Source organism: Miniopterus natalensis, chromosome 17, assembly GCF_054644295.1.
Source record: "Miniopterus natalensis isolate mMinNat1 chromosome 17, mMinNat1.hap1, whole genome shotgun sequence".
NCBI lineage: Eukaryota > Metazoa > Chordata > Mammalia > Chiroptera > Miniopteridae > Miniopterus > Miniopterus natalensis.
In genome coordinates, this window is record NC_142097.1 from 41,100,277 (window position 1) to 41,115,098 (window position 14,822).

Sequence of the window (14,822 nt, forward strand, 5' to 3'; positions counted from 1 at the left end):
GGAGATGATAACATTACCCACCCAGTAGGACTCTTGTGGGAAGGCGATGAGAGTGGGGTGGGCTTCCCCGGCTGGCACACGTGGGACACAAACCACGTTTTGACAGTTCCCACAAAGAACTTGTGTTATAAATTGATAAAATAGAAAAGAAAGGTTAGGTGTGCCCAGGACAACTAATCCAGTCTTCAATTAAATCCAAAAGGGCAGGAGGTCCTCCGTGCAGGAGAGAAAATTAGATCATGACAGGCTTCGGTGCAGAATTTCCAAATACGCCAACTCTCCCTGTCAGCGGCAGAGAGTCACGCCCTATCTATGAAGTGACTGCCTTTTAAGACTCCATAATCACGCTGACATTTCGGACTTTGAGAAAGGATCGCCTGCTGCTGAAGATAACAGAGAATTTCTGTCAATAAGAGGAGAGGGCTGGTGCCCTTTAAGATCATCTATTTAGCTTTGGAACACAAAGTTCCTTTGTTTCCCCTTTCCTTTTCTTTAAATAGTAGATTTACTCATCCAATGTGGTTTACTTAGGCTAACATGAATACTAGTTTGCACTTCCTAAATAATGTTACAATTAGGGAGATGGGGAGAGAGTAGGTTGCTAGCATCCCTGAAGTATGCTTACTGTCCAAAGGAAACTATGAGAGAGAGAGAAATGGTACATGCACACACATATACATACATAAATGCATAAATGACCTGTATACTATACGTATTTTATATATCTGACGCTATTTCATTAAGCTATTATATTTCCATTTTCAGGTTTAATATTTTTAAATTGTGTATATATATGATTTTTAGAGTCACCTTGGCAACGGAAACTTAACGGCTTAATGAAATTGCTCACTGCCGGGAAAACTAAGCTAATTGCAGGGAAAACGAAGCACCACTCCTGACTCCCTAGATTTGACCATAAACACAGGTAAGAAGGGAAATGGCCAGGAAGAAAATTGGTTTCTGGAAGCTAACGGACCCATCAGAACGTAGCCCCCAGCAAGGGAAACTCCTCTCTTTCTCTAGCATCTTGGTTAAGATTTGGGGGCCACCACATCTGCAAAGGGCGGCTGTCTTTGTGCAACAGATTGAGTGGCATGCGACATGGCGATGCCCGGCCTCCTTGGCAGGAGCTCCTGGTGGAGCCCAGGGCCAGGAGGCTGAATTCCAGAGCCCTCTGCTCTGAGCCGGAAGCACTGGGCCAGAAGGGAGACTGACAGGTAAAGGTACCAGCGTTGACCTAAGGCAGCCGGGAGCTATCGGAGCAAAGAAAAGAATTGGTCCTGAGATAGCAGGAATAAAAGAAATGGGAAGTTAAATGGAGTGGGGCTTATCAGTGAAATCAACACGGGGACAAAGGAGGCCCTGCCTGGTGCAATGATAAGATTTAATGGGGCAGAGCAGAAGCATCTGCCTGGCAGGGAACACACTTTCTCATAGTGTTCCTATTAAGACAGCGACCACCTGGGACACATGAAGAATGGCTTGGCTCCTGGTAGCAAAGCAAATGCTCTGCGGCAGAGGTTCAGAGAAGGGGACAGACGTGGCGGGGCTGCTGAGAGCTCTGTCTCTTTCAGCTTCAGAGAAAAGCAGACACGCCTTGCTGAAAATGCAGCTTCAGAAGGCGTGACTGAGTGATGCTCAGATTATCACTGACCATTAGTGTAGAAAAGTCCACAGGGCTGGCAGACGGGCAGTAATACTCACCCACACTGGAGCACTTACCACACAAAGAGAGGTGGGAGGCCGAGGCCAGGTGGGTGCCCCGGGAGCCATCTGTGAACAGCGGATGGCAGAAGACCTAACTAACGGAGCCCAGGCCAAGCTGAGAGTTTCACTGCGGTTCTCATACTTGAGCATGCAAAAATAAATGAGTGTATGAATGAATGAATGAATGAGTGAATGAATGAAGCTCTCACTTGGGGAACTTAAGCAAAGTGCAGAGTCTTGGGCTCATTTCGCAGCATATATAGTAAAATTGAAAGATACAGAGATCAGCATGGCCCCTGAGCAAGGATGACACCTGAATTGGTGAGGCGTTCCCTGTTTCCAAAATAGGAAGCCACTAATCAATGGGCATAAAACTCAGTTCAGCAAGCTGAACAAGACCTGGAGATCTGCTACATGGCATTGCACCAACAGTCAACAGTAACGTACTGTACATGGAAACATTTGCTAAGAGGGTAGACCTCCTGTTAATTATTCTTACCATAATGAAGTTAAAGAAACATCACCTAAATAACTTTTCTAAAAATCACATTAAAAAAAATTCTTTTTAAGTGCAGAGTCTTGGAATTCACGGTCAACCTGGGCAGGGTTCAGGTGTCTGTACATGCGACAGACACTCCAGGTAATTTAATTTAGAGGAGAAAGACAGGTCCAGAAAAATACAATGCAAATCCATTAAGAATGGACTCCCGGGGTTGGATGTCTAGTCCTGACCTCTTGCCAGCTGATGGAATGCATCGCCTTTACCTAGACCCTGTTTCTCTTCCTATCACCTCTCTTAGTCTGACAGACTCCATCATCCCCTCTGTGTACCAAACCAGGAACATGGGAACAAGTGTCAACTGTGTAGAAAGCCCACGGAAACTGTCCTGGGAGGATCCAAGGCCTCAAGGGAAACCATGGAGAGACACTGGGTGAGTGAGAGCCAAGGAGGTACTCTGCCCATGGGATAACCTGAGACACCTTCACTCAGATGATTCCTGAATCCAGGCCAAAGCACATAAGCAGGGACAGAATGTCCACCCAGAAGAGCTGCCTGGCACACTTCTTGAAGTTATCAGATGCAGGATTTACCCACCATAAACCAGCTGACGTGGCAAGCTGTCACCTCCCCCACCAAAACCTGCCCCGCATTATGTCACTGCGGCCCCAAGTCTGCAGTAAAGTCGGGTCTGGGCTCAGTGGGGCTTGCAGGACCGCCTGTGCCAGAGGCTGGCAGTGGGGTGGGTTACAAATAGCAATGTGCCTGCTGCCATGGCAACCAGGATCAACCAGGGACCGGGAAGAAGGTGCTCTGCTTAATTAAGACCCAGGCAATGTTTAACACAAACCCCAAGTTAAAGCTCAGTTAGATTTCCTCCTGTCCTCTTCTCCCCACCCCCCGTTTTCTTTTCATGCCACCAAGTGGCTTTTAACCATCCCTTCCCCTGCCCCAAAATGACCTCCAAAGATGAGACATTTGATAAACCACTGAGCCAAATATCCCTCCCTGACACGACAGCGAAGCACAAAGCAATCAAGATCTCTGGTTCTCTCTGCAGCCTATTCCACTCAAAGGAAACCGCTTGCTTTGCCCAAAAAATGCTTAGGAATGCATTGGCTTCACCATCAGCACCTCTCAACAGGCATCCAGGACCAACATTCTCAGGCTATGACTGAGCATCCCCTGGAATGTTAAGACAGGTTCCCTGGCCCCCACACCCGGAGAGCTGAGTTGGGCAAATGAGAGGCGGAGCACTGGCATCTGTATTTTTTTCCAGCACCCCAGCAAATGCTGGTGTAAACAGATCAAGATCCATCCACCCTGTGAGAAATGTAGACCCACATATGTGGGCTTGTCCCAAAGGTATGTCCTTTCTAGGGCAGGCTGAGCTCAGCAAAAGCTGGACATCTAACAGCCTATTGCTCACCAAATGAGCTATGGGCTGTGAAAAGGTTCACAGGAGACCCCTGCTACCGCAATGGTGAGCTCCCCAGCCCAGGGTTCTGAATATGTCCGATGCACACGGAAAACTCCTGCTAGGGTCCTCGGGATCCAGGTATGCCTTCTCCACGTTGCAAAGTGGAGCAGGAAAGTGCACATGCAGATAACCCATAATATTCATGAATGAACTCGCCACTTGCAAAATCAGCCTCCACTCAAAAATTCCCTTTCTGCCCAACAGCCAAACCGAGGCCCTAACCCGCCTCTTACATCATCACTCTTGGTGATCAGGAACATTTTGTTTGTATTTTCATCACACTGTCAAATTTATGAAAACATCAAGTCGTGAGTCTGGAAGAAGGTTCGAGTTCATGAAGTTCCAGGAAGTGACACTGAAGGGTGGCTTGTTGCCTGGCAGAGCGGGGGACACACAGGATCTGGCAAAGGACTGAGAAAGATGTGAGCACAATCATTTCTGCAGATCTAAATTTCTACTAGAGATAATGTCTGTTTCCAGCAAGATTAAAGATGCAGATAAAACCAGAATCTCCCTCCACAAACACCTAGAAATGACAGAGGAAATAAACAAACAAACAAGGTTTAAAATGCAGAGCTGAGCTTGCATCAAAGACAGGGGTTATTATTGATAAAAGAGCAGTAAGTCAGAGCCTGAGGATTAACAAGGGTCCTATCGACAGATTCTTGGTGTCACTGTCCACATGGGGCAAAGATGAGGCCTCGGGCCGCCAGCGCAGGACACGGCATTCTATACATGTGAGATTCATAAAATTCTGCTCCTATGTGGAAGGGCAGACTAGGGGGGAAAAAATCCATCCAGCATCTTAAAGAGACAAGAAGGACAATCATATGTTCCTGCCTCATCTCTGGAGGAAAAAGAGAACTGTTTGAAGAATAAAATCCACAGGCTTTCACCTTGAACAGTCATAGTTCTGAGTTTCTATTTCTACGTGAGCGAGGAAAATCCCAACCTGAAAACCATGTCCACGTGAAGTATACGTGCGGATGTTTATGGCAGCTTCAGTCATAATGCCCGAACCTGGAAGCAACTGGGATGTCCTTCAGTGGTGAATGGATAAATAAACTGTGTTCCACCCAGACAATGGAGTATTTTTTAGCGCTAAAAAGAAATGAGCGATCAAGCTATGAAAAGACATGGAGATGGCACTGGCCAGTGTGACTCAGTTGGTTGGAGCATCATCTGTACACTGGAAGGTTGCAGGTTCGATTCCAGGTCCAGGCACATATGGGAGGCAACTGATCGTGTGTTTCTCTTACATCGATGTTTCTCTCTCTCTCCCTCTCTCCCTCCCCCCAATCCTCTCTCTCTCTCTAAAATCAATAAGCATATCCTTGGGTGAGGATTTTTTAAAAAGACATGGAGGTGTCTTAAATGCACATTACTAAGTAAAAGAAGCCAATCTGAAAAAGCTATATATTGCATGATTCCAACGATATGACATTCTGGAAAAGGCAAAAATATGGAAAACAGTGACAAGAGGTCAGCGGCTGCCAGGCAGGTAAGGAAGGGAAGAACAAGTTTCTAAGCATCTGCGGCTCCAAATCATGAATATGCTGAAGTGGCATATTTTGGGGTGGCATGCTCTGATCCCCCTCATTCTCAAATATCAGTGTCTGTATTAAATATGGGACCCTGGGCTCCTTCCCCAGAGAATCTGGTACCGTGAACCGGTGGTAGATTCATGTCTTTAAAATGCATTTCTGGAAATTGATATTCTTAATACAAACGGAGCATGGAGAGAAAAAGAGAAACTGGTATGTAATCCCACCACCCATATGATCTCTGTGGGAGTTGAAAAGCACAAAAGCGGCACAGATGTGTGGTTAGAAATGCAGACAGGAGATGAAGGGTTGAAATGAAAACTAGGAGACACCCCCCAACCCCCCAGGCAAGTCTCCCTTCCCAAGGTAACCACTGATCACAGATTTGCACGGATTCTTCCAGAAAAAGATATTACATTAGTACCAGGATATATATCCTTACCAACAGGTTGGTTTTTTCTTTTTCTTTTTTTTTTTTTTTACCCCAAAGGAACGATAGTAGTTTTGGTTTTGGTTTTTTGCTTAATAGAACCTGCAGATTTTTCTACGTCAGCATTTTAAACACCGACCTCATTTATTTACACAGGTTTAAAGTGGGGAAGGACTCGCGTTTTCAGTCAGTGCTGAAGGTGATCCTAATGTTGGGAGGCCCGGAGGCCACACTGAGCAGTCGGTCCAGAGAGACGGGTGAGCACGGGGCTCTCCCTGGCAGGGACGTCCATCCCGGCGAAGGCTTTGGAGAGCCCCCCAAAGCTCTCTGACGGGCGGCCCCCTGGCATTCCTCTGAACATCCTGCTTTGGGCAGGTTTCTGTAGCTAGACTGTTTATCCACCTGCGAGGGTCCCGGGATAAGTGCTGGAGGGTCAGACGGCAGCAGTAGGCAGGAAGGGATTCCTGCGTTTCCCTGGGGAAGCGCTGCGCCCAGAGGCAATTTGTCTGTCTGCAGAGCACTGTGCTGGACCGTCTGCCTGCTCGGTTCAACGCAAAGCGAGGAGAGCAGCCAAGGGGCTGGTCCCACACAGCCCAGGTGCTCTCCAGATGCAGAGGGACCCTGCTTCCCCTCCGTCTTTGGCCACACTCCTGCAGATTTTGGGCTGTTAAGTGGCTCCAAAGATAATGCTGCTGCTGATTGGCCAGAAACATCATTTTGCAGTCTCCCTTATCTTTTAAAAGGTTTACCTGCTAATGAGCCTATGACATACTTCACCTAGTTATCTCCAAAAATCTCTGGCAATCCCCCTTCCCTGGCTGCAGCGAGGCTGCCCATCACTGGGAGGCATGCAGGTGGACAGGGAGAGAGCAGTGCCCAAACACTGGGTAAGGCTGACCTCACCTGGCTGACAGAGTCCTGGAGGTGAATGGAGCTGGAAGCCAAGACTCACACCCCCTAGATTTACAGATCTTCTGGGGTGTGCCCCAGCTCTCTGTTCACAGCCCACCCGCCTCCTCTGGGGGTGCCTCCCCTTGTGGGAGAGCCTGGGATACAGGAGAGCTCTACTGTGCTCCCCATAGGCGGTCACCTGGACTGGGCAGGTACCATTCACCAACTCTGCCCGATTCTCAGACTCAACTGTTCTCTTGAACCAAGGAGGCAGCAATATGGGAGTTGGGGGTGGCCCTTAACTGGCTCTGGGAGAGCTGAGAGCACGTTTGCAGGTGAGAACACAGATGGAAAGAGGAAATGAGAGGCCCTGGTGAGGAGGCAGAAAGTGAATAGTCACGAGCCATCAGCATCACACTCCTGATCCCAGTGCCCTGCGTGACCACACTGATAGTGCCCTGGGAGTCTGTGTCCCTAAAATACACTCTGTCTTCTTCCTGCAGCCGGCGTGAAGCAGGTTTCCCTCCCTTTCACCCACGGCTCTTTCCTTAATCAAGACAAAACCACAGTGACAATGATGTCTGGGCGTCTGATGCTGGAATGAGAGAATAGTGGGTTGGAAGTAAATGTTTGCCTAAGGAAAGCAGCCTCCGGGACAGGGGAGTGTGGATGATTTTTGCTCCAAGCAGAGACAGAAGCCCAGAGTCCCCTCTTAGTCCCTGCTGGACACAGGGGCATCTCTCCACACTCTCTGCCCCCCCCCCCCCAGACCCTAGCAGTCCCTCCTCATAATGTTGCGCCTAAATCTGGAAAAGCGCAAGCCTTGGCGAGGCTGGGTACTCAGAGGACAGAGCTGGGCAACTATTTGCAAGGCTGTCAAGAGGACATTGTGCAAAGCTCAGGCGCCAGGAGAAAGGGGAAAATCCTGCTGCCTGGCAATTCAAGGTCCTATAAATCACTCCCGTTCTGCAGGTGAAGGGGCTGATGCAGGAGCCGGATGCCACCAGTCCAGAAAATTTAGATGTCTGTCTCCTATTGTCACGTTCAAAACCCTGCTTCCAAAGAAACCACCAGGGACAGTGCTGAGAGGAGAGAGAGCCGTGGACACGTGAGCAAAAGTGCTCGATGCGGGCAGGACACCGAGGCGATTTGGGGTGCCACCTACACTGGCCATACCTCCCAAGGGCCCCGCCCTCCCCACCTCCCCAGGAGAAAGAGCACAGCCCGGGTCTCCCAGCTGACTGCGGATGAAGCAAGCGGGCCAAAGACTGGAGAGTCCGGGACCCAGTCGTTTCCAGTTCTCTCCCCTGAAAACAAGGCCTCCTCACTGTATACGGCAAATACAGCTAAGGAACATTACAGCCGCTGCAGACTGAATACGCTACAAGGAGGGAGGAACCTCACCATAAAAAAACCCCAGACTGGTAAATGTATTTCAAGCACAGTAGGGGAGAAACAGCAAATCACCGCGGAGAGGGGGAAGCAGGAGACGGGGTTGTTTAGAGAAGGAGAAGCTGGCGTAATAAGACTGGATGCTGGGATAACATTTTGAAGGTGGGGGGCGGTCCGGAGGAATGTAATTAAGTGAACTGTATACATTATTCTAAGTCCCGTTCACATTAACACTGACTGTTTCGCTTAATTCGTCATTATTGAATTTGCCGGCAACGCTGCAGGGGAAAACTTCAGCCCAAAGTTCAGTTACCCCCAGGCAGAGCGGGGCACTTTCCTCAGTCCCGAGAAAGCTGTAGCTCTCATAACGGCCAGGGCGACGGGCACCCTTCTGAACACAGCTGCCACCCTCCCGAGGACTTGGGGGACGGCAGGGGCACCCCGGAAGGCCCTGATCCGGGATTTCAGCCACGCCAGCGAACTGGCAAAGCAAGAGGGAGTTTTACGGAAAAGCTATTCAAATCCAGTGATGCCAACTGCTCCGCAATCCGTCCACCCTTCCCATCTCCCACCAGTGGCACCAAGCAGACACTCTATTGTCCACACGCTCACCAAATACAGTGATGAATGAATGAATCAGTCAACCCACTGACCACCAACTGGGGTTAGGAGCTGTGCCCTCCGTAAAGTCTACCTACTCGTCCCCTCGGCATCAGAAGAGGGGCCACACAACAGGGCAGGGGGGGACGTCACACTGTTTCCCAGTCCCCAGCCTCGGACCCCGAGGGAAGCGCTGGGACGATGGCGTGTGTTGCTCCAGAGGGCTCGGCTCGCCTCCCCTTTGACCCGCATCAACCTCCCCGCGCCCGTGGCACAGGGGGCGGCTCGGAGCAGCCGGGGGAGGCGCAGGCGTGCAGAGCAGCCACGGTTCCCGCGGCCTCGGTGGCCCCCTTTCTGCCTCCATGGCGAGGACAGCCGCCGCTGCTTCTGTAATTTCCCGTTTAGCTAACACGTCTCATTTGCATGCTGAAACCACGGCCTCCTTCCCATTACTGATGTAAAAGATTGCTTCTTTCTAATTATGTTGCAGGCACGCGGGGAATTCAAAGAGCCGAGGACATGTTGGAAACAACTTGCAAATTGTGGCTATTTGTGTGCCTGCTTGCCTGGGCCACAGCATATATAGAAAGAAAGAAAAAATCCTCATTAAAAATACCCGCTCTCCTCAGCAGATCTCTGCTTCCATGTGTTCTTTCAGTTCTAACTAAATGCAAACCTAAACTCTAACTGTGAATGAGCTTGGGGGAAAAATTATTTTTCCCTATCTCTCGATTGTTTGAACTGGGAGTTTAGAAATTCAACTTTCCTTACTTGCTCCCATCTGACCTAGAAAACTGCATTACCCTTGCACCCAAGTCACCGTTTCTAATAACATACTTTTTTTTTTTTTTCCTGTCTGTGTTAAATGAGCCACCTCAAGAGCTGGAAAATTCTTCCTAGAGTCATAGGGGTCAGAATCCATTAATTATCCCATGGGCACTGAGACGAAGACACTGTGTGTGAGATGGAAGACCTTTCTGCTCATCTCAAGACTGACAATAAACTTACTCATTCCTACATGTGAACTGCATTAAATTATGAGGTGCTTAAAGGTCTAAAACCTGCCTTTGTTTCTTTGGTATCTCACCGCAGTGCCAAGGAGAAGACTCCACAGAACTTTCAACTGCCCTTTAATCCAGGAATTTCCATAGAATGAAGCCACGCAAAGGAACTCACGCCCATCAGCTCTGCTTACCAACAGATGGGCTTAGTGCTTGCTTGCTCACTTGGATTTGGGAACAGGAGGTCTTTCGAAAGGCCTTCTAGGGCCTTCACTAGCCTAAATAGAGAAGCTGAGCATCTTATAAGGAGCAGTCTTCCCGGAGTCCCATGCCTGCACTGACTGATACAACAGTGCTAAAGGCACATAACTCTAGCCTAAAAAGAAAGAGCTTTTAATTCCAAATTAAGAAAAGGGTGATATGAATGCCTGGCAAGAGGGGCTGAGAGAAGGAGCCTCAAGTTGGACGGAAGAACACACAGTAGGTGCTCAATAAAAATTTGTAGCACGAATGTCATAGAGGACCAATGTAGAGATGAGATCTTGATTTTTACCAAGGACTGCTCAGGATGAAACGCGCTTCCATGGCAATATAAGGGAAGGCATTTCTAATTTTCTTTTCTAATTATAAAAGTTATTGGGAAACCAGAATAGCCGACAAAGAAAAATACAGAATCTCCTTCTCTTGAGAGTCTTGGGGGGGGGAAATGAGATAATTACCTTCCTGGGGTAGGAAAAAGATGAAGAGAAATAGTTTAATAATATTGTACTGTTCCTTCCAGATTGAGGAGTCGATTTCCCCATTGATTTGAGGTGATTTTTTTTTCTCTATCTCTTCTAAGTGAGCAGCAGACTAAATTGAATCTCTTGGTTTGAGGGCTAAAAGATGCTATAAACTGTGGATTCTAGGTGAGCTGACCCCAGGCAGAAGCCACTGGTCCCCAAACCAAGCACCAGGCTGATTCGCACACGGTTCTTGGAGTTAGAAAGAGCTCCATGTACCACTGCTCAGGGAGGTTTGTTGGCCACTGCCCACCAAACACCAAACACCACGAATGGACTCACTGGATCTGAGAGAGAAGCTGGAGGGAAGGAGGGGAACCAGTGTGGCTTGTCACTCACTGCCCAGATTTTCCAGGGTAAGTTTTCCAAGAGGCAATTATATTAAATCCATCACCAGGCAATGAGTTCTCATAATGATAGTTGAGACTTTGATTTCAAATACCGCGCCAGTCAGAACGGGGGCTTTGTTCCCTTGTCAAGATGATCATTTAGGCAAAGTTCTAAGAAAACAATACCCCGACCACCACCATCCGGCCCCCACAAAAAGAAAGAGAAATGGGGGGGAGGAAAAGGGAAAAAGAAACCCAATACCATTGAATGAAGGCTTGAGGACCACAGAAGCTCAACATAACAGCAAGTCCCTGGCCACCTATACTACACATTTGCTCTTTAAGTCTCATTCCTGCTGGATGGCCTGAGAATCTTATGTTGAAAGAACCATGAGTAAGAAAAGGAGCAGAGGGACTTTAATTTGCTCTCAAAAGCCGCAATGCACACCTGGTTACAAAGAGACGGATTAAACAAGAGCTGGTTCTAGACCTCGATGCCACGACTCTGACGGAGTGCTGGGAAGAAGGGGCCAAGAGACGAAAGTGATATGGCACAAGTCACTGGCAGGTAGAAAGACAGCGAGTGAGTTCTCTTAGGCTACGAAGGCACTTATGACCCCCATAAAATAAGGTTCTCCTTCTAGATATTTCCTGAGTACCGGCCGCATGCCAGGCACTGTTTTGGGTGCTGGGCATACAGATAGGACATGGCATCTGAACTCAAAGGAGCAAGCAGTGAGCAGGCTCAGTGTGTAAACTCATCAAGGACAACAGAAAATAACCAATGCTAATGATCAATAGACGAAAAAGCACGGCAGAGGGGATCTAGGAGAAGGCGATGACGCCTCAGCCTGAGCGAGCTGAAAAGGTTTTGTGGAGAAGGGAAGCAGTAGCCGAGTCCTGAAGAATGGCTCAGGTGACCGGGCGGTGGGGCCGCCTGTGCAGCAGAGACGACGATTCTGGAGCCGCACGGCGGGCGGGCCGCAGGAGGCACACCCGGGAGGCGGGCTGGAGGCAGATGGGGAAGGCCTCCTGCGCGGAGCCAGAGTCTGAACTTGATCTCATAAGCAGCAGGAAGCGACCTGGGCAGTGCCATGAGGTACGGACCACGGTTCATCCCACTGACCACTGTTCCCCCAGAACCTAGCACGGTGACTGAACAAACATCCACAGCTTTGCGTAACTGATGACGCCGACCCAGAAGAATCTGCTGCTTTGTTTCGAGGTGAACGCCGCTGGCAGCGGGGCTGGGGACGGGAAGGAACAGGCGGTGGGCAGGGGGAGCTGGGAGGCAGCGCGGGAGGCAGGTTACGGAGGGGAGCCAGCTTGGAAACGCACCGAGCTGCTGGTGCACAGGGAGAAGAGCGCCTCCCGGCCCGGCCTGGAAACTGCCTAAATGGTCTAAGCGCTTCTCTAAATGTGCTGGCGAATCAAGAAGCGCCTGTGCCCACCCTCCCCCCACACAGAAGCCAGGATTGCAGCTGCCAGCCCCCCACCGTCCACAACGAACTCCCCACTCTCCACTTCCGTTTTCCTCTCTCCTGTGCTGTGCGTCCAAGTCAGTGCCCCACCGTGGTCTGCTCTCAGCTCAAGAAAAGACACTCCATTGCAACACTACCTTCAGCAAAGCTGAGCTGAGAACGTTCAATAAACTCTCTCTGGGAAGAATGGTTGGGAAGGGATATTTTATTTCAGCAAATACTGCTTTAGTTAAATGAAAATTGCTCATATAGATCATACCCAAATTGCCAATTTTGAAAGAATTAGTGCTTAATAAAGTGCACATAATCCCAAAAGCCTAGTGAAGATTATTTTAATCTTTTTTTATGGTGTGTGCATGCATGATTCAGTGTCTTAAAATCAACTGTCTTCCACTAATCTAACTCATTTTCTGGTACAATGAAAATTTGGTTTTCAAGTTACGTGGTATTTCAATAGGTGGAATTTTTATAACAAATTATCAGAAGCATATAATGTAAGCCAAAGGTACCACATTTGAGGGAGTATCCACACTGCTCTTTCATTTGCTCAGTAAACACTTATTAGTGCTGCACCCCACACAGGGTGCCGAACAATGAATAAATACCAAGCTGCTCCTTCCTCGAAGGGTTTACGGGGGGGGGGGGCACACGGATCTATTTTCAATAATATTTATAACCCATTTGTTAACTGTAATAAGAGAAGTAGGAAAAGAAGTAGGTAAAAGTGCTCCACTTTGCCTGTTCATGGGAATGAAAGAAGGCAAGAAAGCGTTGACTTGGGAGATGACGCTTAAGTAAAGTCCTAAAAGGTGAGCGGTTGTCCTCCAAGAACACAGATCCAGAAAGGACCAGGAGCATGGAAACCAAGTTGGAAGGTATTGTGCTCATTCTTGGGAGAGAGACTAAAAAGCTCTTGAGCTTATCAAAGAAGGAACACACACTTGGGTGTGCGGGCATGCACACACACACATTTGCATGCCTGTGTGTGTATATGCATGCATGTATGCACATGCACACGTACACACATACAAATTCATGTGGTGAACTGTACTCCACATATACACACAGGTGTGTGTACATGCATGTACACATGCACATTGTGCCACAAATATGCACATGCATGTGTGCACGCAGACATGCGCACATGCATGTACACATGTGTGCTGCATGCATGCACACACCCTTTCTCATATGTGCATGCATCCGGATCTCCAGGCTCCAGACCCAGTGGTCCTTTCTTCCACAGCAGCTGCTCAGGGCTTAGAACACTCCTGCCAGGGAATGCGGAGGTTTCCTGCTTGGGGGGGAACGTGACACTTCACAGGCCGTGTGTGCCCAGCCTGAAGTGGTGTGCTAAGCATCAGACTGTTTAAATAAAAGCCACTTCACTGATCCCCATCAGCCCAAGTAACTGGGCTGCACTCACTGGCTTCATCTGGGAACAGTAATAGCTTTTTACAAACCCAAACAAAAAAATAAGGAAACAGTGACCGCCTGAGTGGACATTAGCTGGGCTGCTAATGGTGCCTGGGCTGAGCAGCCCAGCCCAGGTCCAAGTGCAGTAATGCAAAGTTCCGTGGCCCTGGCAGTGCCCACCACCCGGTGCCCACTCCCCCCCCCACTCCCCCACCACTGCTCACAGGAAGGAGACAGAGAGTTAGGGAAAGGCTCATCCTAGCAATCTGCCTCCTCAACCTGAGCTCCAGCCTGAATCCTGCTTTGGCTTTCTCAATCTAAGACCCGACAATCACAACCACCTAAATCTTTTTTCCTAAGTCCCACATTCTTTGTGTCAAATCCTGATTTGCGCAGGGAGAATGGGTCTATGGAAAGGCAAGGGTGGAGAGGCTTGCTGATCTGTCATTTGCTATGGCGGCCTAAGGAAACCAGGACCTGGGATGGATGGATGGATGGATGGATGGATGGATGGATGGATGGATGGATGGATGGATGGACGGACGAACGAACAAAGCCAAGGGAAGGCTAGTTCAGGCAGCACGCCAGCAACAAGTATATGGAGATGGGGTAACGGACATACTGCGAAAACCAGTAAAAGAAGAAACGGTTAGCACGCAGCTGGTGGAGGTGAGCCAGCTGTAGCATTAGCTTAAAAACCCCTTTCTTTGGGTGGGACCCCTCTGCTCAGGATGGACGCTCAGTAAGACCCAAGGCCTTTCCCTGGCACTCACTCCCTCTCTTTGTAGCCATCTCAGGGTGAATCTGGCCTTACAAATAGGTCATGGGACCCAGAATTATTTGATCAAAGATGATAAATTGCAGTTAGGAAAGGGATTAGGAAGAGGTTCATTAAGAAACTCCATCCAAGGACACGGGAAAGAGTCACAGGCCGAACATGTGTCAAGGGCACGTCTGGCTTCTTGGACTGATGGTCCACAATGAAAGCCCAGTTCAGTCCCTGATGCTGGGCATCTGAGCCGCATCCCAAACTGGAGTAGTCCCTAGTTCCTAAGACACCTCTTGTCTGGCATGAGAAAAGTAACCATTGTCTTCTCAAGCTCTGTGCGCATGCTCACGCTCTCCCACGACCGCCAGTAATGATTCCAGGAACTGTGAGCCCTTCGGATGCTTTACTGGAGGGACTGTGACCATGGGAGGCCTGAGCCAGCCCCGCAGCATGAAAGGGCAGCCAGCCTCAGAATCATCAGCAGACCCAAGGTCTCTGAGA

The 14,822-nt window shown here is 49.1% G+C and overlaps 1 protein-coding gene and 1 non-coding gene across 2 annotated transcripts in view; one reads left to right on the forward strand and one right to left on the reverse strand.

The window, feature by feature from the left end:
• SLC39A11 (solute carrier family 39 member 11) overlaps positions 1-14,822 on the reverse strand; it is a 158,338-nt gene that overhangs the window by 76,051 nt on the left and 67,465 nt on the right. The window lies entirely within an intron of this gene.
• Positions 1,947-2,048, forward strand: LOC148091302 (U6 spliceosomal RNA). The gene has a single exon (XR_015715964.1). It is a non-coding gene; the product is annotated as a U6 spliceosomal RNA (small nuclear RNA).